At 37.4% G+C, this 25,299-nt stretch overlaps 1 pseudogene across 1 annotated transcript; it reads right to left on the reverse strand.

The window, feature by feature from the left end:
* Window positions 1-15,542: 15,542 nt before the first annotated feature.
* On the reverse strand, window positions 15,543-18,781 carry LOC146957659 (putative receptor-like protein kinase At3g47110; annotated as a pseudogene). The gene is made up of 2 exons (XR_015030421.1): window positions 16,019-18,781; window positions 15,543-15,925 (listed from the first exon to the last, which is right to left on the reverse strand). The product of XR_015030421.1 is annotated as a putative receptor-like protein kinase At3g47110 (transcript).
* Window positions 18,782-25,299: the final 6,518 nt, after the last annotated feature.

The raw sequence follows: 25,299 nt of genomic DNA on the forward strand, positions 1-25,299 counted from the left end.
AAGCAAGAGGGAATAAAGTGAACAAGGTAGAAATCGATCGGGTAATTGATGAGATTTGTACCTTGTTCAATAAACCAAAGCTAGGGAGGTCATGGACTCCAAATCTTTTGTTCCTAAAGTTCATGGAGTTCCTCCCAAAGCGTAGGGTTTCGAAAGATGATGTGCTATCCGTCTCATTTTGGCCACCCTAACGGAAAAGGCGTCGAGCTAACGACGTTAAACAAGCGCTAGTTGGGAGGCAACCCAACTTTGTAAGTTTATTTATTGTTTTATGGCATTTTAGTTATTAGGGTCATGTGCATGTATCAAAACATCCAAAGCAGGAGCCAAAAATTCAAAATTGTCACCACTCGCGAGGCGAGTCAATCTGCTCGCCACTGCGAGCAAGCTGGTAGTCAACATGGTCAAAGACCAAATCACTCGCCACAGCGAGTAATGTTGCTCGCGAGGCGAGTAAGCTCAGTTGGGCAGTTACGCATTCCTAGGCCACTAACTCACATTAACTCCCCTTTATTTTCCTTAACCACCCATTACCACCTTTTCCTTAATCATTTTCGTTTTTACTTCTCTCTCTAAAAGAAAAAAATCACTAAACCTTCTTCTCTCAAAAACAACAACACAACTCTAACCCTAAAACAAACCCTCAACACAAATCAATTGGCATTCTAGTCAAGTCATAATTCAGAACATCATCTCTGCATTTTGCATCTTATTCTAGCAAACAGGTTGGTACTTCACTTCTTTTAATCAAAGATGATTGTATGAAACCCTAGGATAGTGGATTTGGTAATTTCTGATTATTTTTCTAAACTAATGCCCAAATGATTGAGAGGAGACCAAATCATGTAGAGATTCATTTCTTTTCCATTTGCATCCACAATTTTGGGATTACCCTTTTGTTTAAAAAATTTTCATAAAATTAGGGTTTGTGGATCAAATTCGAATTTCAAGCTTAGCACATGATTTAACTCATCTCTTTGGCACTAAAAGGGGCACAATTGCTTTATTTAGGGTTAGGATACCTTTTAAACTGAACCACTGTTGTAAAAATTCGATTTTGGCCAAAATCTGGGTCACTCGCCGTGGCGAGCTTCATCACTCGCGAGGCGAGTGTTCTTTTTAAAACCCAGAATTTCATCTACTTACTCGCCACTGCGAGTAGAGCTGCTCGCGAGGCGAGTAGCTTCAGAACTTGAAAATTTTTGTTTTGGTTTCCATTTTTAGTGATGCCAGTTATGCTGATTTGTTTCCATACTGATATTTAACTGTTATATTGTATTGTGTATGGATTTCCTGGCTGTTTTGCAGGTATGGCTCCTAAGAATTCTCAAAAAAGAAAGAAGGGTGAAACCTCTGCACCCCAATCCTCTAGAAACCAAAGCTTTGACTCAAACAGATTTAAAACCCGTTACCATCAGGATAGGTACGTCGAGTTACTCGACCAAAACATGTGGGCTGAGAGAGTGTTTAACATAAGCCCTAACGGACCTTATGGGGAAATTGCGAAACTTTTGAAAGATCAAGGGTGGGATAGGCTTTGTAACCCCATGACCAACCTAAATGCTGAGCTTGTGCGTGAGTTTTACGCCAATGCTCTTCCAGAAAACCCCCTCACTGATATCTTTCCATATGAGACGGTTGTCCGGGGTCACACCATTAAATTTGATAGGGCAGCCATCAACAAATACCTTGGCAATCCCTTCGAACTTACCCATGACCATGAGTATGATGAATTCCACACTAAGAGGAACTTGGGGCACTTTAAGGTTGATGAAACTCATGAAGAAATCAAACGATTTCTTTTGCTTGAGGGTTTCAACTATGACAAGAGTGAGGCCGGGAGAGAGCATCGCTGCCAATACAAATTCATGACTAACCCAGCCAAAATCATCCAGAAATTTATCCTCTATAATGTCATGCCTAGTAGCCACATGTCTGATTGTGTTGTGGAAGTCTGCCTCCTCATTTACTATATCCTTAATGGCAAACCAGTGGACATAGCTCGAACCATTGCTTGGGAGTTGAGGAAAGTCGCTTTACAAGGGAAGGGTGAGCCAGCAGCCCGCCTATTCTTCCCCGGTCTCATCATGGGACTCATTAAGGATACCGGTATGAAGCTTCCTTCTGCCGTTCATGAGAAAATTCGCAACCCCATCAATGATATTTTCATCACCCGTTTCATCATGGGTGAATCTAAGAAAGATAAAGGTAAGGGTAAGCAAGCTTCATCTTCTCAGGCACCTCCTCCACAGGAAGAACCCATGCCATTCCAACCCACTGCTGCCTTTGATTTTGCTAGCTACGTTCAGTGGCAACATCAAAGCAATATGCACACTTGGAATATGCTGACAGCTCAAAACCATGCAAACACCTACTTCCAACAATCTCAGTATGTCATGCAGCAGCAAGTAGGCTACCCACAGGAGGTGATGGATCAGTTCATGACACCACAGGCTTTTTAGAACTATGTTAATTGGCCTGAGGGCATGCCAGGTCCATATGGAGGGGTTGGAGACTTTGCAGGGCATGAGAATGCAACCATGGGAGAAGATGTAGGTGGTGATGAGGATGATGATAGAGATGATCCAGCAAATGTACCGAGTGCTACATCTTCTCACGATGGCTCGGATGATGATATGCAATCTTAAGGAGGAGGAAAAGTCTTGAAAGCCAGTTCTTCATAGAGTGATTTTATCAAGCTTTCATTCATTTCTTGATGTCTTCCTTATATTTCATTTGCTTTCTCTTTTGATACTTTTTGAACAATGTTACTTCTTTTGTGTTTTGATTTGGCACTAATGACTCAGTTTATTTTTGTATTAGTACAATCGTATTGTGTTATGTTGTATTGTGTTTCGTTGGCACAATTAATTTAATTAGTATTGTGATGTTCTTATTTATCTTAGTATTGTTTATTTTGTATTATGATTAGTTAAATTCATGTTTAGCATATATTTTTTTTGTATGATCAAGTACCCTTTTGGTTTTAATAGCCAAAGCTTAAATTTCAATTCTCAGATGATTGATATTGATTCATAGTTGTGATTAAAGCGCAAAGCCAATGTACAAGTTTCCAGTTTTTCTAGGTTTTTACTCGAATATGGAACGAGTACTTTGTGCAAATTTCATTTCATTTAGTTCTTTACAATAACTTATTTGTTTGTGAACCACGTAGTACTAGCCTAAAAGTGAGGAAACCTCAAATGTTTGTACATATGCAAGGAGACCGGATTCATTGTTTAACTCAATTTTGTTATTTTAAATCCAATAATTGTTTTTAATTGTGTGAAGGCATGGAAGTGATCAAGGCACATTTTTGTTAATGAGTGAAACATACTTGACCACAAATAGCCTACCTTGTGAGTAGAGCGAGTACTTGCTAACCCACTTGAGCCAAATGAATCAGAGTCATCAATTATGAACTGTCAATTCATAAGCACAATGCTTGATGAAGTTGCCTTTAAATTTTTCAAAATTCAGTTCATCTTTGACACACCAAGGACTCTGATATGTTTTTAATTGTTGAACCCTAAAATTTCAATGTTATTTGTCCCTTTTGCCTTAGAGTAGAGGAACATTCAATTAGGGTATTTGTTGATTCAAGTTGGGGAGAGAAGGTAGATGTAAATCTTATGTCAAGTACTATGGTGTAATTTTATCTTTGATCAAGACAACATGTTGTTGTAAATACAAAAAGAAAAGAAAAACAATGTGTACATGAAAAGAAAAAGAAAAAGAGAAAAAGAAAGAAAAATCCAAAAAGAAAATAAGTTGTCAAGATCAAAGTGCTTCATGTTTAAGCACCAAGGGTTTGTAATGATTGGTAGGAAAGGTTGTGAAATTTAATGGTTAATACAAGGAATGTTCCTGATTGTTAGGCTTTTTGATTTCAATTGCCCCACATATGACATTTCTTTTGTAGCCAAGCCAAGTTATAACCCTCAAAGACCTTTTGATCCATGTTCTTTATGCCTTTTGAAATGATATTTGGATGGACACATAACTTGATTGGAATGTTAACTTGATTTCCGGATGTGTGTTCATAACCCTCATTTGTTTGTTTTCAATTGTTTATCTACTTTCAAAGAAGTGTGTTAGGTGTGGTTCGTGAATATATGTATTATTGTTTTGAACTATTTGGCATGAGCTTTGTACATAGGACTCATCTCATATTAGTCGTAGAATTCTAAATTAGTTGGAAACTTAGCCTTGCACGCACATTCATTTTGAATCATTATCTGAGAAAGTTTTCAAAACCTTTTGTACTTGTGTCTTGTTCTATTAACTTGTTTGATTTTCAATCTTTTGTTTGAGGACAAACAAAGAGTTAAGTTGGGGAGAGTTTGATAAGTGCTAGGAAGTGATATTTTCATGTTATATTTTAAGCACTTTTGTTACTTGTTTTGCAAGAAATTTAAGGAAAAGCCGAGATAAAAGTGATAATTGCCTTATTACGCTTTAATTGCCTTACTTTACCCAATTGTGCAGGATTTAACCTCAAGACACTAAGCAAGCATGAAAAAGCCAAGAAAAGTGCAAAAGGCCGCAAGCACTACACTGCTCGCGAGGCGAGCACAGCAGCTCGCAGTGGCGAGCTTCAATTGAAGCCACAAAGCCGTGAGCACCCCCTTACTCGCGAGGCGAGCAGAGCTACTCGCCGTTGCGAGTAAGGGCGGTTTGACCCTCCCAGGGTGACGTGGCAGAAGCTTAATGGGGAAGGAAACAGTACTCGCCATGGCGAGTAAGGCTGCTCGCGAGGCGAGCTCAAGCATAGTGGGAATTCTTTAAATAGCCCACTTGCTATTCTTTGTAAATATCTTATCTTATCATATCTTAGCTTGATATTTTCTTAGCTTCTCTTAGGTTTTAGTTTAGATATTTTCATATAGAGAAGTAAGGTAGTTCTTCATAGAGTGATTTTGGTTTTGGAAGTTGGATCTTTATTTCTTTGTTGAGACATCACAAGTATAATGAATCCTTCCTTTTCAATCCATCCTTGCAAGGCTTCCATGATGATGTGTAGCTAAACACTCTTTGTTAGGATGAGAGGTACTTGATCTTGCTAAACATGTAATCCTTTTGATCTTGCAATATATGATTCTAGCAATTTATATTCAATATTGTTGTTATTCTTGTGTTAATGCTTTCAATAAGATTCAAGATGATTTGGACACAAACTCTTGAATCTAGAGCTAGAGTAGCAACATATCTTAGATTAACTTCTTTGACAACTTTTTTAATCTTGTGATAATCACCATAATCAAGAGTTCAATGCTTTCGGATGCTTAATCAGGCTGGACACGGTCGATTAAGTTATCCGATCGACTTTGTTATCGTTTAAGGGATTTGGACACGAATGTTTAAACGATAACTTAGAAATAATTATATCACTTTGGACACGAAGGGTAGTTTAGAATTGATTGTGATAATGTTGTTTACAAAGCTAGAATTCGTATGGATCATTAGGTTATGTGTGACGCTTGGTTAAGGAAAGCTACTCCTAACAAGTTTCAATCCTTATTTATCTCATGTTTTACTTTTTGCAATTAGTTTAGTTAGTTACATTTCAATTCAAACAAACAAGTACTCTTAATACTTGGAATGATAGTCGATGTTAAACTGTCATTGATAACGCACTATTCCCTGTGGAGACGATACAAAAATACTTATCTTGTTTGATGCTAAAATAGACATTCATCAGAGGTCCTCTCTTTCAGCTCAATCAACTGCAGCCAGAAAACACACACAGTATGTATGCAAATTAAGAAGGAATGCCCAAACAATGTTTCATCTCACATTTCAGACACAATTTCTTATTTTTAGTACTATTTATTAGTGATTTTGTTTCATTTCAATTCCAATTTCATTTTCTTATATAATTACCCTTTGTTCTGTATTCTTATTTTTTAGATGAAATCAAGTAAACGAAATTTGATTATCTATGCAATGTATTGCTGCACTAACCTGAAGAAATTGGTAATGACATTATTTGTTTAACGGTGTTGGTGCCACCTTCAGAAATTTTTGTGAGGCTCAGAACCTGGAAGGGTGAGTTTTATCAAATTCTTTCATGTTCCCATGTTTTTTTAGTGGAACATCACATGTTAAAATCTCGAAAGCATTAGAAATCTTATCTACCAAGGATCTAATTCAGAGAAAACAATTGTAATCCTACAAAGTAATAAACACATCTTGAATTGGCATAACAGTATTTTTTGTTAAATCTCAGCATTCTTTGGTGTATACTGCAAGCAAGTGCTACTGCTGAGACCAAATTTAGTATTTAACCCTTAATAAGGGTTAAATACTAAATACATCATCGCTTCCACTAATTCTGACTTCGACTCCTTCACATAGTAGATATATGAGCAGACAAACAACGTAGGCAATAAGATAGGAGACATGTCAGTAGATAGCGACGAAATTACTGTAGCAATTCACTTTGTCTAGACTTTAATCCTCACCTCTCGATATCAGAGTCTATACGATAAAAGATATTAACAGGAACATAAAAAGAGCCTAAGCTTTACATGCCACAAATGACCAGTTTGTATTATTCAACACTGAGTTCTCAAATGATTGTCCATACATTTTATTAACGGGAACACCAAGAGAAAACAAATCATAACTGTATGATGACATTATTAGTAGATAGTGATGTAACACTAGTATGTTGTGTGATAGACGTTTGGCAAGTGCACCAAATACTATCGAAGTAGTAAAAATATCGATCCCACGAGGACTGTTTTTAACTTCAATAATTCAATTTCGTTATATAATTAGGATGTATAAAATTTATTTTGTTTTGCCACTAGGCAGTAGATTTGGTTTGATTTTAATTAAATCAAGAAACAGAAATAAAGTTGATTAAGAAAATATGGAGAGAGAGATGAGATCAGGTCTGTCGAATCCTCTATGTTTCCCCTAATTGGTTATTGCACCTATTATTACTAATGATTCTCTAGTTTCACGATAGTTAACAAATTAGCCCTAATCAATCCCTTGAGTTAGGACCCTCTTTTTAAACTACAGCCCCTAATTCCTTAGGTGGTCTAATAATCATCAAAGGTTTAAGCACATTAACCTAATATCACTAACAAACGATTATCCATTCCTAGACTAACCATGTTTATTAGAACAATTCAATTAGGTCTAAGTCGAAAGCTATGGTCAGTAGTCATTCGTTCTCACAAAATCATGTTTATATTTGATCAGGATATAAAAAGCATTAAGAACAATTGAATTGAATGAAAACTAGAATATCATTAATAAGTAATAGAGTTTCACAGCAACATGTATCAATTAGGGTTACATAGATTCATCTCTGACCTAATCTCTGAGAGATTTAGCTACTCATAATCGAGTTTACAAATAGCATAATCAATGAAATAATTAAAACATACATGAATTGGTAAAAGGATGAAGAAATCGCCCTTCTAGCCGTCTCTGATGTCTCATAATCGCACTTTACTCTCCAAAATCGTAACCCTTGTTCTTCAGATTGAGTGCAGTATTTATAGAAGTCATGGGCCTGACCCATCAAAATCGCGCCGCGCCATGTATATAGGCGTGCCGCGATTTCCTCTTTACAGGAAGTGTGTAATTTTGCTTCAAAAATCGCAGCACGGCTTGAAATTGGCGTGGCGCGATTTCCTTCGAACAGACTTCAAATTTTAAGCTTTTTGCACTCCAGAACAGTATAAATTGCATGAGAACTCTATCAAAATGTCACAATAAGTCCCTAATATTACGTAATGACATGATGTCATCACAACCCCAAACTTAAACCATTCCTTGTCCTCAAGGAATTTGCTTGCAACAGTGACAAACGACAGTAAAATAACAGTTACCTGACAAAACGATAGTACCCAAAAGTTCATTCTCCTTCTAGCTAAAGATGAGCTAGTTTGACTTGTTCGCATCCACCAATTCACAACTCCTCACATCAAATTGAAACAGGGTTCTACCAGTCGACATGCAGGTCTACATATTACCATACGCTTGAAAAGTTTCTAAACATCAATCAAAGTCAATATCATTACACACTTTTGAGGTCTTTAGGGTTATAACGGGGCTTAGGTGAAAGGTGGGATATATTTGGATAAGTAGGCTACACAAAATTTGAGTTAGGCATTCCTACGGAAGTTAAAGCACAAAATTCATTCCTTCATTCATTCACCTTGTGGAAATACAATCAATGCAAAGGTACTAGAGAACATTTTTAACATATAGGGACTCTCGAGTTTGAAGTTACTCGGATTTTCAATGTTTTGTCCCTTTTTCATCATTCAATTTCTCTTTTTTTTTTGATACACCATTTTTGTGTATATTTTGCATGACAATTTCATAATTCTTTTCATTTTTGTTCTCTTATTCTCTAGTACCCCCACCCCAAACTTAGTTGGTTGCAAATTCCAAAAGCAACCCCAAACTTAATCTTTAGCAACATACTACAATGCCTTAACTCAGAAAATACATTAAGGGACAAATCCTAAAAGTCTCTAGGCTTGTAATGTAGTTTGTCACCGAACAAAAAGTTCTAATCCTACCGGCTCACAATTGGTTAAGAAAGGATAAATTTAACAAATTAAAACAGGGTAGGCTTCAAAAAGGCTCACAGGACCAAGCACTTTTGCCTCAGTGTGTAATTGACAAAAACCAATCAATAATAGAGAAACAATGCAAGTTCTAGAAATGTAGTTGCATGGAAAACTAATCTAAATATAAGTAAATTGAAAAACAAGATTTGGCAATGAACCTTATGGCTGAGATTTCAAGGAGTATGCGACTACCTAGCAACGCCGTACACTTCGCCTTTGAATCAAGTCACCCCTCCTTTAGAACTTTTGGAATACCGTTTCATCAAACAACTGTTACTAAACTGGAATAGGTCACATGAAACAAAACAAATTCATTAATAATAAACAAGTGCAGGAGCAATTACAATAGGGAAATAAGTTCAATGGACTTCGACATTAAAAAGAAAATAAAGAAAATACATCAAAAGAAAAATGACTGAAAATAAAATACAAAGCAGAAAATGCTAATCCATCAGTAGATCAGCCCATGTGCACATCATCATCCGAGTGTCCAGCCCCCGGTGTCCTCAATCCTTCAAAGATGCCATCCCCTTGATCTTGCTCGGTGGTATTGAAATCATCAGTGATTTCCCTCCTCATGCGCAGCCCATACTCTTCTTGATGTGTAAAATATTGCTCCATGCGCTCACGGGAGCCTCCAAACCTCTCATAAGACCCACTAATCGGACCCATATGCAATTGAGCCTCCGCAGCAAACGCAGCTGAGAACCTAGGACGGTTCACCCATAGCTGGTCCGAAGTCTCATTCATCCAATTAGCTTGCACATGCATGAATTCCTCAAGCTTTGGGTGAAGAGGGGCATAACCCCCTTGGCTACTACTCCCTCCTTGCTCCATTTGTTGTTGCCTTGCTGCCTCCCTCTCTCTCTCCTTCATATAGCCCTCATATTTCTTCATAAATCCATCCATTACCGAGTCGGTGATTGGCTTCATATTGCTTGTGTTGAGATCACTATCATAAGCCGGCACCAACTCTTGCTCACACAACCAATTAATTAGACTCCCATGCCCCAATTGTGTGGTGTTTTCGGTTGCTAGATCATGAAGACTATTGGCCAAGAGGTGGCCAATATCTATAGGGTGCTCCTTGATGATGGCGTAGGCAGCAAGCACCCTCTTGAGAGGAATTTCAGAAGTGCAAGATGCACTCTCAAGAGTCTGGACCACATAAGACACCCATGCCTTGGGTACCGGCAGCATCTCCGCATAAGTAAGCATCCGGGACTTTTTCCAAGTCGACCCAGGCCTACACATGGTGGTGATGATCTCATCAAAGGTATCCTCCGTAATAGCAAATCTCTCCCTTCTCAATTTTTCAACCCAACACTCCTCCGGTGCTTGAACATTCAGCCATGCATTGAGAGCATCCGGGCTGAAATCAATGTATTTGCCTCGCACAAAAGATTGAAAGGGTGTATCGGACACCCTTGCATTTGCAAAGAATTCGACGATCACTGTTTTGTTGTTTGCTTCGTCGATCATCTCATTCAACCTCGTCCACCCCCTCCTTCGTAATTTAAACTCAAAGAAAGGATATTTCACAAGCTTTGTGAAATCAAACTTCCTCTCCCCTATGACTTCGAAACTCTTCATAGATTGATGGAACTCTTGGGCTTGGTCATTGATGAAATGGATGGCGTTTTCGCGTGGTTCGGATGCGGCACGAGGCCGTTTGGATTTGCTTGTGGATGGTTTGGGGTTGGTAGTTTTCTTTGAGCGGGTGTTTCTTTGGTTGGAGGCCATTTGTGGTTTAGGAAGATGGTGAAAGGAAAGTTTTGTGAAGTTTGGGAAGGTTTGGGATGATTGTGGTTTGATGGTGGTTTGGATTGGTGAATTTGTGATTGGAATGTGGTTTGATGATGGTTTGGAAGTGAATAAGGAGATGAAAATGAGGAGAATTCGTGACTAGAAGTTTAGGAAAGTTTTGGTAGAGAAAGGTGTGAAGAATGGAATGAAAATGATGATGACCAGTGAAGGATTTATAGGTCTGTTTGGTCAAAATCGCGGCACGCCAAAATGCAAGGCGCGGCGCGATTTTGTGTTTAACGGGCAATAACGGGCAAATTTGTAACGGCTAGTAACGGCTATAAGTCCAACGGCTATTTTTTTTTCATATAACAGCCAAAATCGCGTCGCGGTAATGACCAGGCGTGCCGCGATTTTGGTACAACAAGGAGTCATGCTTGGCTTTTGGAAAATCGCGCTGCGGCCATATATAGGCGCGGCGCGATTTTGAACAAACAGGGAGTTTTCTTTGCTTCCTCAGGCCAAAAATTTTGTTTTCTTGAAAAATTGCCTGAGTTCCTTGAATTTTTGAAAAACTTTTGAGGAGAGAATCATGCAAGACATCAGTACCTTGCATGATTTTCTTGGCAAGAGGTATCCTTGAACAAATTTTTAAAACTTTCCTGCCTTGTATTAAAAGAAAAAAATATTTTTGTGTTTTTGTTTTCGAAAGCAATAAAATCATACCTGAAAAATAAATAGTGGGTTGCCTCCCACCCAGCGCTTCTTTACCGTCACTAGCTTGACTGATGACTATCCCTAAGGATCAGTTGATGTCTCTCCCTCTTCATTGTTTGGGAGTCCTCCTTTACGGTACCGTTTCAGCTTTTGTTCCTTACCCTTGAAAGTTCCTTGTGCACCAGACTTCCTTAGATCCAAAGCTTCATTAACAGGCTTGTTCCTTACCACCCCTTTGTCATAGTACCTCCTAACTCTTTCTATCGTGTCAGAGAGAATAGAAAGCATACACCATTGAAAAGTAGCCGGCTCATTACACATTCCAAAGGGGATCTTCTTATAAGCAAACACACTACAAGGATTAGTGAAAGTAGTCTTAGGCATTTTGTTCCAACTTCCAAATCCACCATACTTATTGTCAATGATGTCTTCTGATGATTGTTGTTGCATTTGATCTGTGCTTGCTTCAAGTTGCTTGACACACTTTGTCACCCCCACGTCTTCAACCACTTCCTTACTTTCAATAGGCTTAACAATTTCTCCTTCCATAGGTTGAATAGGTTGAGATTCAAGGGAGTTCTCTTCGACTGTTTCTTCAACAACGTCAATCCGGTAACACTTGTGGTTCTCATCTTGGTTCTTCATTGCCTCAAAGATATTGAAAACTACCTGCTCCTTATGGAACCTCAACATTAGCTCTCCACGTTCAACATCAATCAAAGCACGACCAGTTGCAAGGAAAGGTCTTCCTAGAATGAGTGGCATGTCTTCATCTTCAGCCATATCTAAAACCACAAAATCTGCTGGGAACACCAAGTCATTAACCTTGACTAGCACATCTTCAAGTATACCGAAAGGATAAGAGATTGACCGATCAGCTAAAGTAATGGTCATTCTTGTTGGTTTTGGTTCCCCACACTTAAGCTTCTTCATCATTGAAAGAGGCGTCAGATTTATACTTGCTCCCAAGTCACATAAAGCTCTTCCAATGTCTACCGGTCGAATTGAACAAGGGATAGTAAATGCACCAGGATCCTTCAGCTTAGGTGGCAGCTTCTTTTGAAGAATAGCACTACAATTTTCAGAAAGTGCAATATTCTCATCATCCTTAGGCTTCCTTCGTTTAGTCAACAAGTCTTTCATGAACTTAGCATATAACGGCATTTGATCAAGAGCTTCGCCGAAAGGAATGTTCACCTGAAGTTGTGAGAAAAGTTGGATGAACTTCTTGAATTGACCTTCATCCTTTTCTTTCTTCTTTGAAAGGTGAGGGTATGGAAGCTTCACATATGATGGAATAACCTGTGGTTTGTCTCCATCTTTCAAAATTTGACTCTTCGACTTCCTCAAGATTGAATCTTCATCAATTAACTTCTCACTTTTTTCTCCCTCTATTTTTTTCTTCCTTTCGTTTTCAACTACTCCATGATCATTTTCTTTTTCAACTACACCCTCATCATTTTTTTCAACTACATCGTTCTCCTCCATCTCAACTACTTCATCAACCTTCTTTGGAGCTTTTGGAACTAAAGGTGTCAAAACCTTTTTGCTCCTCAATTCAATAGCATTACAAGACTCATTCTTAGGGTTGTCTTTAGTGTTACCTGAGAATCCGCCTTTACTTTGTTCAGCCAATTGCTTAGCCAATTGCCCCAGTTGAGTTTCAAGCATCTTCCTAGAAGCTTCATTGTTCTTTCTTTCAGCTTCTTGACTCTTCTTCATCTCTTCAAAGTTGCCTTGAGTCATCTTCATGAAGTTCATCATAGTTTCCTCAAGAGCTGATGGCTTCCTTTGTTGTTGTTGAGGAGGAGTGAGCATCTGAGAGTTCAAAGCATTGTTATTTGAGTAGCTTAGATTTGGATGCTTATTAATGCCTGAATTGTAGTATTGATTCTGCCTTTGATAACCTCCCATGAAGTTAGCTTCTTCACTTGATCCTTCCGGAACACATTCACCGTTGGGATGTTCTTCACCACATAAGTCACATTTGATTGCAGCCACTTGTTGTTGCTTATGAGCCAAAGTGAAGCCTTGAAACTCCTTAGTTAGAGCTTCGATTTGTTTATTCATAGCTGCTTGGTTAGCAAGGATAGCAGTTTGTTCACTCACCCCAAACACTCCTCTTTCTTTCTTTTTAGCTTGATCACGATACTCATTGCCAGCCATGTTTTCAATTAGAGCTTGAACTTCATGATCAGTTTTGCTCTTGAGACTACCTCCCGCGGAAGCATCTAAGAACATTCTAGTGTTTGGAGTTACCCCCTCAGTGAAGATTTGGAGGTATTGTTTCTCGGTGAACTCATGATTAGGGCACCTCTTAAGAAGCAAATTGAATCGCTCCCAAGCATCATACAATGATTCACCTTCTCCTTGCTTGAAGTTAGAGATCTCCATCTTCTTTTCCCAATATTTAGACATAGGGAAATATTTCTCCAAGAACTTCAGCTCCAACTCTTCCCATGTTTGGACAGTCCCGTTTGGTATTGTCAGCAACCAATCTTTTGCTCTTCCCGTCAAGGTGAAAGGAAACAGCCTTAGCTTCTTTTGTGCTTCAGTCACGGTGGCTGGTTGCACACAAAACTCGCAGGTTTTAGCAAAGCGGCTCAAGTGTTCATGAGGACTCATAGCTTCAGTCCCATCGAATTGCTTGTCCCTCAAACTGTTGAGGACAGTTGTCTTGATGTCGAAAGCTACGGGGTTAGCTGGTTGAAAAGTGTGGGTCAGTTGACCGCGATGAGTGGCTAACCCGTACTCTCCTAGCTTAGGTCTTGGTGGTACAACTCCTTCTCCTTCCATAGTTGCAGATTTAGGAGAAGAGATCGTTTCAGATTCAGTTGAGAGTGGCTCCGGTATTTGTTCTCGAACACCAGGTGGAACGGACTGAGCTAACCTTTGCGATCGGACAGCTTTCCGAAGTGCTCTAGCAGTCCTTTCAATTTCCGGATCGTACTCTAAGTCGTCTGAGCTCTGTTTACCTCGCATAAATAGCAAAATACCTTAGTAGCACTGCACAACGCAAAGTAATCAAGTGAATATGAAAACAGAAAAATAAAAATAAAAAACAGAAAATTAAATTGCAAAAACCCTAAATTATAACGTAATTGCCTTGTTGAAATAATTCAACAGTCCCCGGCAACGGCGCCAAAAACTTGATAGACGTTTGGCAAGTGCACCAAATACTATCGAAGTAGTAAAAATATCGATCCCACGAGGACTGTTTTTAACTTCAATAATTCAATTTCGTTATATAATTAGGATGTATAAAATTTATTTTGTTTTGCCACTAGGCAGTAGATTTGGTTTGATTTTAATTAAATCAAGAAACAGAAATAAAGTTGATTAAGAAAATATGGAGAGAGAGATGAGATCAGGTCTGTCGAATCCTCTATGTTTCCCCTAATTGGTTACTGCACCTATTATTACTAATGATTCTCTAGTTTCACGATAGTTAACAAATTAGCTCTAATCAATCCCTTGAGTTAGGACCCTCTTTTTAAACTACAGCCCCTAATTCCTTAGGTGGTCTAATAATCATCAAAGGTTTAAGCACGTTAACCTAATATCACTAACAAACGATTATCCATTCCTAGACTAACCATGTTTATTAGAACAATTCAATTAGGTCTAAGTCGAAAGCTATGGTCAGTAGTCATTCGTTCTCACAAAATCATGTTTATATTTGATCAGGATATAAAAAGCATTAAGAACAATTGAATTGAATGAAAACTAGAATATCATTAATAAGTAATAGAGTTTCACAGCAACATGTATCAATTAGGGTTACATAGATTCATCTCTGACCTAATCTCTGAGAGATTTAGCTACTCATAATCGAGTTTACAAATAGCATAATCAATGAAATAATTAAAACATACATGAATTGGTAAAAGGATGAAGAAATCGCCCTTCTAGCCGTCTCTGATGTCTCAAAATCGCACTTTACTCTCCAAAATCGTAACCCTTGTTCTTCAGATTGAGTGCAGTATTTATAGAAGTCATGGGCCTGACCCATCAAAATCGCGCCGCGCCATGTATATAGGCGTGCCGCGATTTCCTCTTTACAGGAAGTGTGTAATTTTGCTTCAAAAATCGCAGCACGGCTTGAAATTGGCGTGGCGCGATTTCCTTCGAACAGACTTCAAATTTTAAGCTTTTTGCACTCCAGAACAGTATAAATTGCATGAGAACTCTATCAAAATGTCACAATAAGTCCCTAATATTACGTAATGACAGGATGTCATCATTGTGCAGCACTCGTAGAAATGGCAAAGTGGTATAGACCATCAACCAGCTCACTCTTTGCCAATCTTCCTCAATTTTTGTGTATCCTGGATGCAGAAAAATTTGGTGATGTAGGTAGTTATCTAAGGTGAATGTCTGAACAAAGCACTTATTAAAGTCAGAAATGTGCAGAACAGCATGTAACAAAAAATCAACAGCTAACCATACTATACGCTGGGATACAAGTAGAAAATTACCTTATTTCCTTTCATCAGCCAAAGCTTTTGAAATGATATTCAGTTATGTGATGACTTCCTCGATATTGATTCGTTCTCTTGCAGATTCCACTGAACACGATAATCCAATCTTAAATAAAGAAGATAAGCACCTCTCAACATTAGGATGCAAATCCCTTGCAACCTCTGTTGTTACTGCAAGTTGAGTGTTTTCCATTGAGAGGAGAGTTGCATCCACAATCTCCAAAATGTTATTTGGAAATGCAGTTTTAACGTAGTTATGGAGGTTGTACCCATCTTTAAACATTTCATCAGTTGGTCTTCTCCCAGTCAATATCTCCAAAAGAAGAATCCCAAAGCTGTACACGTCGCCTTCTGTTGACAATTGAGAATCCATTCCATACTCTGAAATATGCATGTTTCTAACAAATCAAATCCTAATCCAAAACTCAACATTATTATATATCAGTCACAAAATAAGTTTCAAACTATACATACCTGGAGGAGTATAACCTATAGTCCCCTTTATTCCCACTGAGCTGGTTTGATTATTGGATTTGCCATCAATTGTTGAAACAAGTCTAGCGAAGCCAAAATCACTCACATGAGCAACCATGTCATCATCAAGAAGGATATTGCTTGGTTTTAAATCACAATGAACAATAGGCTTCTCGCATTCATAGTGAAGATAGTGTAATGCTGAAGCGATTCCATTAACAATTTCTAATCTTTTTTCGAATTTCAGAGTTCTTTGTTGTTCTGCATTCTAATGCAACCATTCCTCTAAGCTCCCATTTGTCATGTATTCATAAACTATTGCTTTAAAGTCGTTACCTTTGTGATCCATACTAGAGCAACATGTGATAATCTTGACTAGATTTCTATGCCTGATATTTCTAAAAGCATTACATTCGGCAATGAAACTTTTATGAGCTCCTTTCTTCTGAAGGTTTAGAACCTTTGTCTTCCTTTGTACACAAAACCTATACCTCCGGTTCCTATCAAGTTCTGATCCGAGAACCCATCTGTGGCATGGTGTAGCTCTTGGTATGATACCTTCGGAAATTGCTCAATTGTTGAATCAGCAGATGCTTTTCTCTGCCTTTTCCTCATTATCTGATAGATGATGATAGTAAGGACAAATGACAATAGAAGCAGAAATACAATTGAGAAGATGATGATGATGATGATCAACTTGCGGCGAATATGGTGTTTTCTCTTTTTCACATTTTTTGGTAGGCAAATTTTCAGATTCAGTTTTGCTACCCCGCCACAAAGCATGTCATTGCCAGTCAATGAAACTCTACTAGCATTCTGGAAAACACCAAGCATGGGCACCTCACCCTCCAACTTGTTAAAAAAACATTGAACCGATCTAAAACAGAATTATTTTGTAATTCCTATGGAATTGAACCTGACAAGTTGTTTCGCGACAGGTTTAGTTGTAGAAGACCTTTTAGTGAATCTAAAGAAGATGGTATGATTCCATCTAAAGAATTACCCTCCAAAAATAGGTACTCCAAGCTTGAGCAATCTCCAATATGTTCAGGAATACCACCAGAGAGATGATTTTCAGATACATCAAACCTCTCAATGTTTTGAAGCATGCCCACCTCAGGAGGCAAATTACCACTAAATGAGTTACGTGATAGGTTGAGAAGTATTGATAAGGAGGAAAGGCTAAGAAGTTGTATTGGTATAGCACCACTAAGGTTGTTCAATGAGAAGTCCACTGCTTGCAACTTTTTGCAATTTCCAATAGTTGACGGAATCTTTCCAATCAACAAATTGTTTGATAAATCCAACTGAGACAACTGACTAAGATTTCCTAAAATAGTTGCCGGAATTTCACCTGAAAGTTTTTTATTTTTAAATATATTTCTTGCATCTTTTGAAACTTAGCAAAACTCTCTGGAATAACATCAGTTAAGAAGTTGTTTTCTATGGACAAGAAAATCAAATTTACAAGATTTCCCAGTTCTGTTGGAATTTTTCCAGATATCTGATTGTCAGTCATAGCAAGTTGTGAGAGATGGGTGGACAAATTGCCAATAATTTTGGGCAAAGGACCTCCAAGGTTATTGCTTTCAACAATAACTATATCAAGCTGACTACAGTTTACCAAAGACTTTATAAACTCCCAGTCATCACCACTAGATGATGAATTGCTGCCAAGATTATTTTCACCTACAGCCAGAACAGAAAGATCTTGTAGCTTTCCAAGATTTGGAATTTGTCCTACAAAATTGTTTAAACCAATATCGAACATTTGAATCTGAGATGCATTAGTGATGGATGTTGGGATTGGACCTGAGAATCGATTTGAAGCAAACCAAAATTGCCTAATATTTGGGAGGGTTGTGAACACGTTGGTTGGAAGAGAACCATGGAATTGATTGCTTGCTGTGTGGAGGTGAGTGAGAGGTGACAAATTGTAAAGTGACAAGGGAAGCATACCAGATAATTTGTTTTCTGAGACTGACATCATTGTCAATTTTTTTAAAAAACCTATTTCTTCTGGTATGTTTCCCTCCAAGTGTTATACCAAAAATTGAGAACAGTGAGGGAAGAAAGATTCCATATAGAAGGTGGAATTCGACCAATTAGATTGTTTTTTGCAACACTGAAAAATTCAAGCTTGGCAAGAGAGTGAATCTCCATTGGTATTCGACTAGTAAAATTATTACCATATAATCTGATCTCCCTCAGCTGAGTGCAATTTGTCAAACTGATTGGGACCAAAGAGATGGCATGCAGTCGAAATAAACGGCCTAATTCTCGCGGGACATTGGCATGGAAGCTATTATCGTCAAGGTAAAGGATTCTCAGAAAAGAAAGATTTCCTACGTGAGGTGATATAGAACCTTGCAGTTTGTAGCCTTCCAACTTGATCTCTGTGACTCTTTGATGTCTATGACGCATGTTACTCCATGCCACATGCAAAAGTGGCTAGAACTATTCCAAGAGTTTAATACTCCAGAAGGGTCACTGGATATTGATTCTTTGAATTTGAGTAATGCAGAATGGTCAATGTTGTTTCCTAAGGCAGAGGCTGATTTGTTCAGGAAATTTGAAGTGACGAGAAGAAACAAGACAAGGTGGTATATAATAGACCAAAAGATACGTAACATGGTTGTTGAATTGAAGTTTGCTAAAATTGTAAGAATTGTTAAATCTGTTATATCACAAATGGGATGTATTAGGTATATAGCAAAACCATGTGAGTGGAGAATTTGGATTTGGAACAAAAATCAACTCTCGTAATTACTCACAAGAACAAGAGTCAGTCTCCGCTGAAGTGCCGGTCAATGGTGACGTACAATGTCAATAGTTTATGTGATATTTTTTTTGGTAACAGATGCCATTCACTTCCTTTTCCAAGTAGATTTTATATTTGACAACTAAATATGAAACCAACACAAGTAGCCAAAGCGTGGGTGCCAAAAGTCAAGGTTCATCACCTACAGAAATATTTTATAGAATTGGATACTTCTGTGCTTAGACTTGCTTAACCTTTTTTATTATTATCATTTGGATTTTAGCAGAGAGTTAGAGATCATGACCTGTTGGACTATTGGTGGCATTGGATTGATCGTTATCTTTCTCTTTAATTGTATTTTTATTTGCTCTTTGTTTGGGGGAAATTAGTATTTCCTTCTTAAGTTTTGGTGAGTCTTGTTTTGCAAGGCTTGTGAATTTGACTTTGATAACTCCGTATTTTGATCTAATTCAAGAACACCTTAAAAACAGGATTAAATGCATTCACAAGATTGATTATTTTTTAGTAAATCAATTAGTAAAATTAAGAATTTTTTTAATCACACCCTAAAAATATTTGATTACACCCAAATTCAATTAAAACTTAATTATAACCAAAATTGTCCTTGTCATATTAAATTTAGAGGGAAGACTCATTTTAGTCTTGAGAAATTTTACAAGATCCAATTTAGTGGTTAGGAAAAATAAATGCATCTTTTAATACTTGAGAAAAGAACCGAAACATGTTGGTCCTACCCTCTTTACACATTTTCTTTGGATGATGAGCGAAAGTGAAAAGAATACATCGTTACCTAGTTCGGTATTATTAGAGATACATAGTTTAGTTACAAGGAGTACTAGTCCTATTAGTATATATAGGTGTAACCTCCCCATAAGTGGGTTAACTCTCTCATATTGTAACATTTCATTTTCCATCAATAGAAAGAATTCACAAGCTTTTCTCTCCTTCATCAATGGATGCCATGTTTCATAACATGGTATCAGAGCGCTATGGAGATAGCGAATTTGATCCAGTTTCTGATGAAGAAGAAGATTCCGATGGTGATGAAGAAGAAGATCTTGAAGCTTCCGCATCAGAAAATTCTTGTTCTTCTACTTCGCAAGCTTCGATTGTTTTCGGCAGTTTCGACGGTTCCGTTTCCACTCCTGTTTCTTCACCCTGGATCGCACCAGAAATTGATGGATTCACCATCAAGATCGGTGAAGTTCCTTGTTTTCTGGAAGATTCTTGTTGCATCGATCACGAATCTGTTTTTGATGCTTCAGCAGAAAACCAGCAAACATCATTTCTTGATTCGGAGTTGATCGTCTCTGCCAAATCAACGAATTCGACGCATCACGAATCTGAGTTCAACGTTTCTGAAGCCGTCGCCAAGAACTCGAAGCATCGCATCATCAACATAAATTTCTCATGCTCTGGACCTGTTTACGACGCCTCTGCCTTCGTCGGAAAACAGGATCAAACGGTAATTGCAGTCAAGAATCAGTTTCAATGCTTCGATCTACATGACGAACACATCGTCGATTTCGATCCCGGCGGAAACCTTTGCGGTTCGTTGTCCTCTTCTCTGTCAAATTTCATTTCAATGTTGTTCTCTGTTTGCGTTTTCGTTTTCGATCCTGGTGGAAGAATTTCTTGGTTCTTGCTGTTCGTTGTTTGCAAAGCTTCAACTCAGAATCAATTGTGGAAGATACCTTGGGATGAAGAGAGAGTATGCGAAGAAGAATTGATTTCAGTATGCATCACATCATGTCCATAATCACGTTTTTCTTATTCTTGTTTCTGGAAAAGAACCATGTTTTTAAGCTGAAGCAGAAAAAGCGCTTTTGGGATAAGCTGTTTATGGTTCAGCTGCGTGATTAAATGAGTTGTTTTTGGATAAATTGTGTTTTGCATAAGTTGTTCTTGGTTCAAAAGCGCTTCTGCATAACATCAAGAGGATATTTGCACTTTCTTGTTTCATGCTTTAGAGTATAGAACCTTTACAGATGCACGTTTTGAATCAGTTACTTTGCATCAGATTATGGAAAAGTGATTTTCAAAAGCCACGTTTGGTACAAACCGTTTTGGTGAAGAATGTTCAGTTAGCAGTTTGTGTTTCTCCTTCGTTCTGGTGTTTAGAGCTTTGGCTATGGGAGGATCAGAATTTCACATTGAGTCTGGGCTACCTTTGTTTTTCTATAAGTTTTTGTCATTTGCTAGTTTTACCTCCATTTTAGTTAGTTACTTTATTATGAATAATCATTGTAATTTCATTGTATTTCAAACTCAAATTGGTGAATTTTTCCCATTTTGAGTTTGAGGGGGACTATTAGAATATGAATAATCAACTATGGTTAGTTGATAGGTAAACTAGAGTTAGTAGCTTGGTTAAGAGTTAGTTAGAGTTAGTTACATAATTAAACTCTATATATAGGAACACTCATGTATCATTTCATATCTTTTATTCATTTGCATCTTTGTGATGACTCCTAGAGAGAACTATACAATCTATCTCTCCATTGCATTTGATCTAGAACCATGGAATCCTCTAATTCATAACATGGTATCAGAGCATATTTGGTATCTGCCTTGAAGGATATTTTCCGCTGCATTTTCTTGAGAAAATCAAATTTTCTCTATTTTCTTTTTCTTTCCTATTTTAGAATTTTTTTTCTCTCTTCACTTTCTCGAGAAAATCCATTCAATTTTCTCTGTTTTCTTTTTCGTCATTCTTGATCGGATTTGTCTTACCTTATCTCAATTTCATCCAATTTCTTTGATTCAATCCTTTTTCTGTGGCTTCTCATCAACGATTTTGCTCTTAATTCGGCTAGATCTCGTTTTGATCACTTTCCCCTAAATTCTAGGTTTCGCGTTCTGTTTTTTGTTCAATGTTCATCTAATTTCATGTGCGATTCACAATTCATGTTCAATTCGATTTTCAATTTTGTGTTTTCGCAATTCAGTTTCGATTTTCGGTTACTTCGACCACATCGTGTTTTCCTCTGTTCGTTCTACTTTGTTCTGGTAGTTTTGGTTCAATTTCATGCGTGATTCAAAAGTCTTGATCGAATTATTACTCGATCGCAATTTCCAGTTTCGATTCCAATTCTTGATTCGAATTCGTCTTGCGACTCATCTTTAACATATTTTTCGATTCAAGTCGGAGTCGTTTTCGCATCGATTCTCTGCATCGTTGATATTCCAACTTCTTCCTGGTTTTAAAGTTGTGTCGTATTGACTATTCAGTCTTCAAAAACGTGTTGTGTCGACATTGCAGTATGTGACTATATTGCTCACTAGGTGTTTGTGGAAAGTCCTCGCTGATTTTTTTTTGGTGTTGCATTCAGTTTTCCAACATTGGTTATTGGTGTTTGTTCTGTATAGTTGCGCATACATCATGGTATAATTGTGTGGGAACTGCTAGCTACTGGATTTACTATCTTGCAAGGAGATGTGCAACATTGCAGAGTTTGTGTACTACAGTTTGGTATTGGTGCTGGTTTAGAATCCATGACAACTAATCCAATGGCATGGATGCTAAACGTGGTGGTGCTGATGGGTTCATTCATTGTTGGAGGGCTGTTGAAGGTTTGCCCCATCTGTTTGAGCTTAGAAGCTCACAACCCAATAAGAATATTGAGGTTCGACTTTGGGGTCATGATGGTTCGGTTACTTCACTTGCTTTAGATTTGAGAAGGATTTATAGTGGCTCTTGAGACACGACTGTTCGTGTTTGGGACCGGCACTCGATGAAATGCACTGTGGTGTTGCGGCATAGTGACTGGGTGTGGGGACTTGTCCCTCATGATACTACAGTTGTCAGCACATCAGGTTCAAATGTCTATGTTTGGGATACAAATAGTGGTAATTTGGTGACTATTATTCTTTTATGCTCAAACATGGAAACCCAACACAGTACAATCCCTTTTCCTACTAGTGCACCTTTGATCATTGGTTATGGATTAGTGGATATGATTTGCTACTTTGTTGGTCTTCATAGTTTGGAGTGGTTGCTTTCTGAAGCTTTGTGATTTGGCCTATTATTTGTTTCTGGCTATTGTGACAATTGAAGATTTTTTTTTGGATTTGGTTTAGCTTCATTATTGGAAGCATTGGTTTTGGCCTATGGTTTGAATGCATCAACATGGATTTGTTTTCTATGGTTTGAAGACACATCACATGGCTATGCATCTCTATTGGTTTGCTTTTGGTTTTTCTTGTCTCGGCTTGGCATAGGAGGGCATCACTTTTATCTTTGGAAGCTTGGTCTTGTTGCTTCATGGTACTTTTGGTGTGAAGTTTGTTCAACATTTGACCTCCTTCCATTGTTGACTATGGCTCTTCCTTGTATTTGGTTTTTCTTGTCTCGGCTCGGCATAGGAGTGCATCACTTTTATCTCTGGAACCTTGGTCTTGCATATGACCTCCTTCCATTGTAGACTATGGCTCTTCCTTGCACTTCTTTTTGGATATCATCATTGATTTTGGATATCCTTGTTCTTCTTGTCTTGTGCTTCTTTCTTGAGTTCTTGAGAACTCTTGATGGTTAAGCGTTGTGCCTTAATTGGCTTTGTTGATATTGGCTTCTACCGGATGGTGGTTAAGCGTTGCTTTGATGCTCCTTCTTTCCATTGGTTCAACCTTGAGTTGTGGTTGCTTCTTGTTGGATGAGCACTTGTTTGATATTTTTCTTAGCCGATGTATTTCCGGCATCTTTCCTTGTATTTTCTCATTTCAAGTTGGATGTGTTTTTGAACACCTTCCAACTTGAGGGGGACTATTAGAGATACATAGTTTAGTTACAAGGAGTACTAGTCCTATTAGTATATATAGGTGTAACCTCCCCATAAGTGGGTTAACTCTCTCATATTGTAACATTTCATTTTCCATCAATAGAAAGAATTCACAAGCTTTTCTCTCCTTCATCAATGGATGCCATGTTTCATAACAGGTATGACAGAAAATGAAAGGTAATTACGATTTGACATCCTTTATTACGTAGTTCCTTCATGGTTGCCTCACTTACCACCCCTTAGGCCGCGTGATACACAGAGAATTTCTTAATTTTAGTAGTGTTTAGAGCATCCACATTAGAGATATTCATTTTTTTTAAGGAAGAGATATTTATTTTAGATAATAGTGAATACATATCACTTATTTATTTTTTTAATTATAATATTTAATAAACACACAATTCTCTAAATAAATAAAATAGATACTAGTGAATACATTATTTATATTTTTTAATTATAATATTTAATAAACACACAATTCTCTAAATAAATAAAATAGAATAAAAATAAAAATAAAAACTTAATTCTTTGAACCCAACATCAAAAAAAAAAAATAAACACACAATTCTCTAAATAAATAAAATAGAATAAAAATAAAAATAAACTCAATTCTTTGAACCCAACATCAAAAAAAAAACACTTCTTTTTAAAAAAACACTTTTTTTTTTGTGTTGGTCTGGGTTTGAACCACAGACCTTACATCCTTACATATATTATGTTTTGTCCCTGAGCTAAGTTCACGAGAACAGAACCCAGCACTTCTAAAAAAGTTTAGAATCAATTTATTTTAACCGTTAAAAGAAATTGAACATGCATCGTTTCAGTAAAAAGAAAAAAAGAAAGAGGAGTGTTATTTGAACAATGACAGCTTATTTGACCACCATAATTTACAAAGAAAAAGTAGTATTGGCACGGAAACCTTGACACTAGAGAGATAAAGTAAAAAATAATGTGAATATGAGAGAAGATTGTAACAAAAGTTGTCACAAAATAGATGTTCAGATATCATTTCTCAAAAAGAAATTGGACATGAAATGAAAGAGTGAGAGTAAAACTACTTTTCCCACTAAACATGCATTGTTTCCATTTCAATTTCTAGTTAAAAACCTTCCACGCTCTTCTTGTGGCATATCGAATCAGAGGTAGAAAGTAACGATGGATCATCTACAGAGAAAGCTACGCGACCACAAAGCTGCTATGTCTCAACAGGTTCCAATATTCCTTTCTCTTCAATGTTCAATTATTTTTCTTAAATTGTTTCATTCAAATATATAATGGGTCTTGTTAACCAGTGCCCCGAGCACTAGTTAAGTAACTCAAAATAGAAATAAAAGTCAAATTTTACATTGAAAAGAACACATTTTAACTTTTAAAAGGTAGAATACACAATTTTCAAGACAACATTTCCCTTTATAATTCCTTTATAACAAGTGCCCCCTTCCTTTATAACAAGTGCCCCTGGGGCACTTGTTAACATTTCCCATATATAATTACCCGTTGTTTTCTTATTCTTCTTTTTGAGATGAAATTTGATAATCTATGTTAAAATCTCTTTGTTTGATTCATATTGTCCCCATGTTTTTTGGTAGAACTTTACATGTTAAAATCTCTAAAGCCTTAGCGATCTACCAAGAATCTTATCCAGAGAAAACATTTAAAATGCTAAGGGGAGATTATGTCAATTTTTCAAGATTATACACGAGAATAAAGTAAGCATAGTG

This window comes from Medicago sativa, chromosome 1 (assembly GCF_051527215.1).
Source record: "Medicago sativa cultivar Bolivia chromosome 1, Bolivia_mono, whole genome shotgun sequence".
Taxonomy (NCBI): Eukaryota; Viridiplantae; Streptophyta; class Magnoliopsida; order Fabales; family Fabaceae; genus Medicago; species Medicago sativa.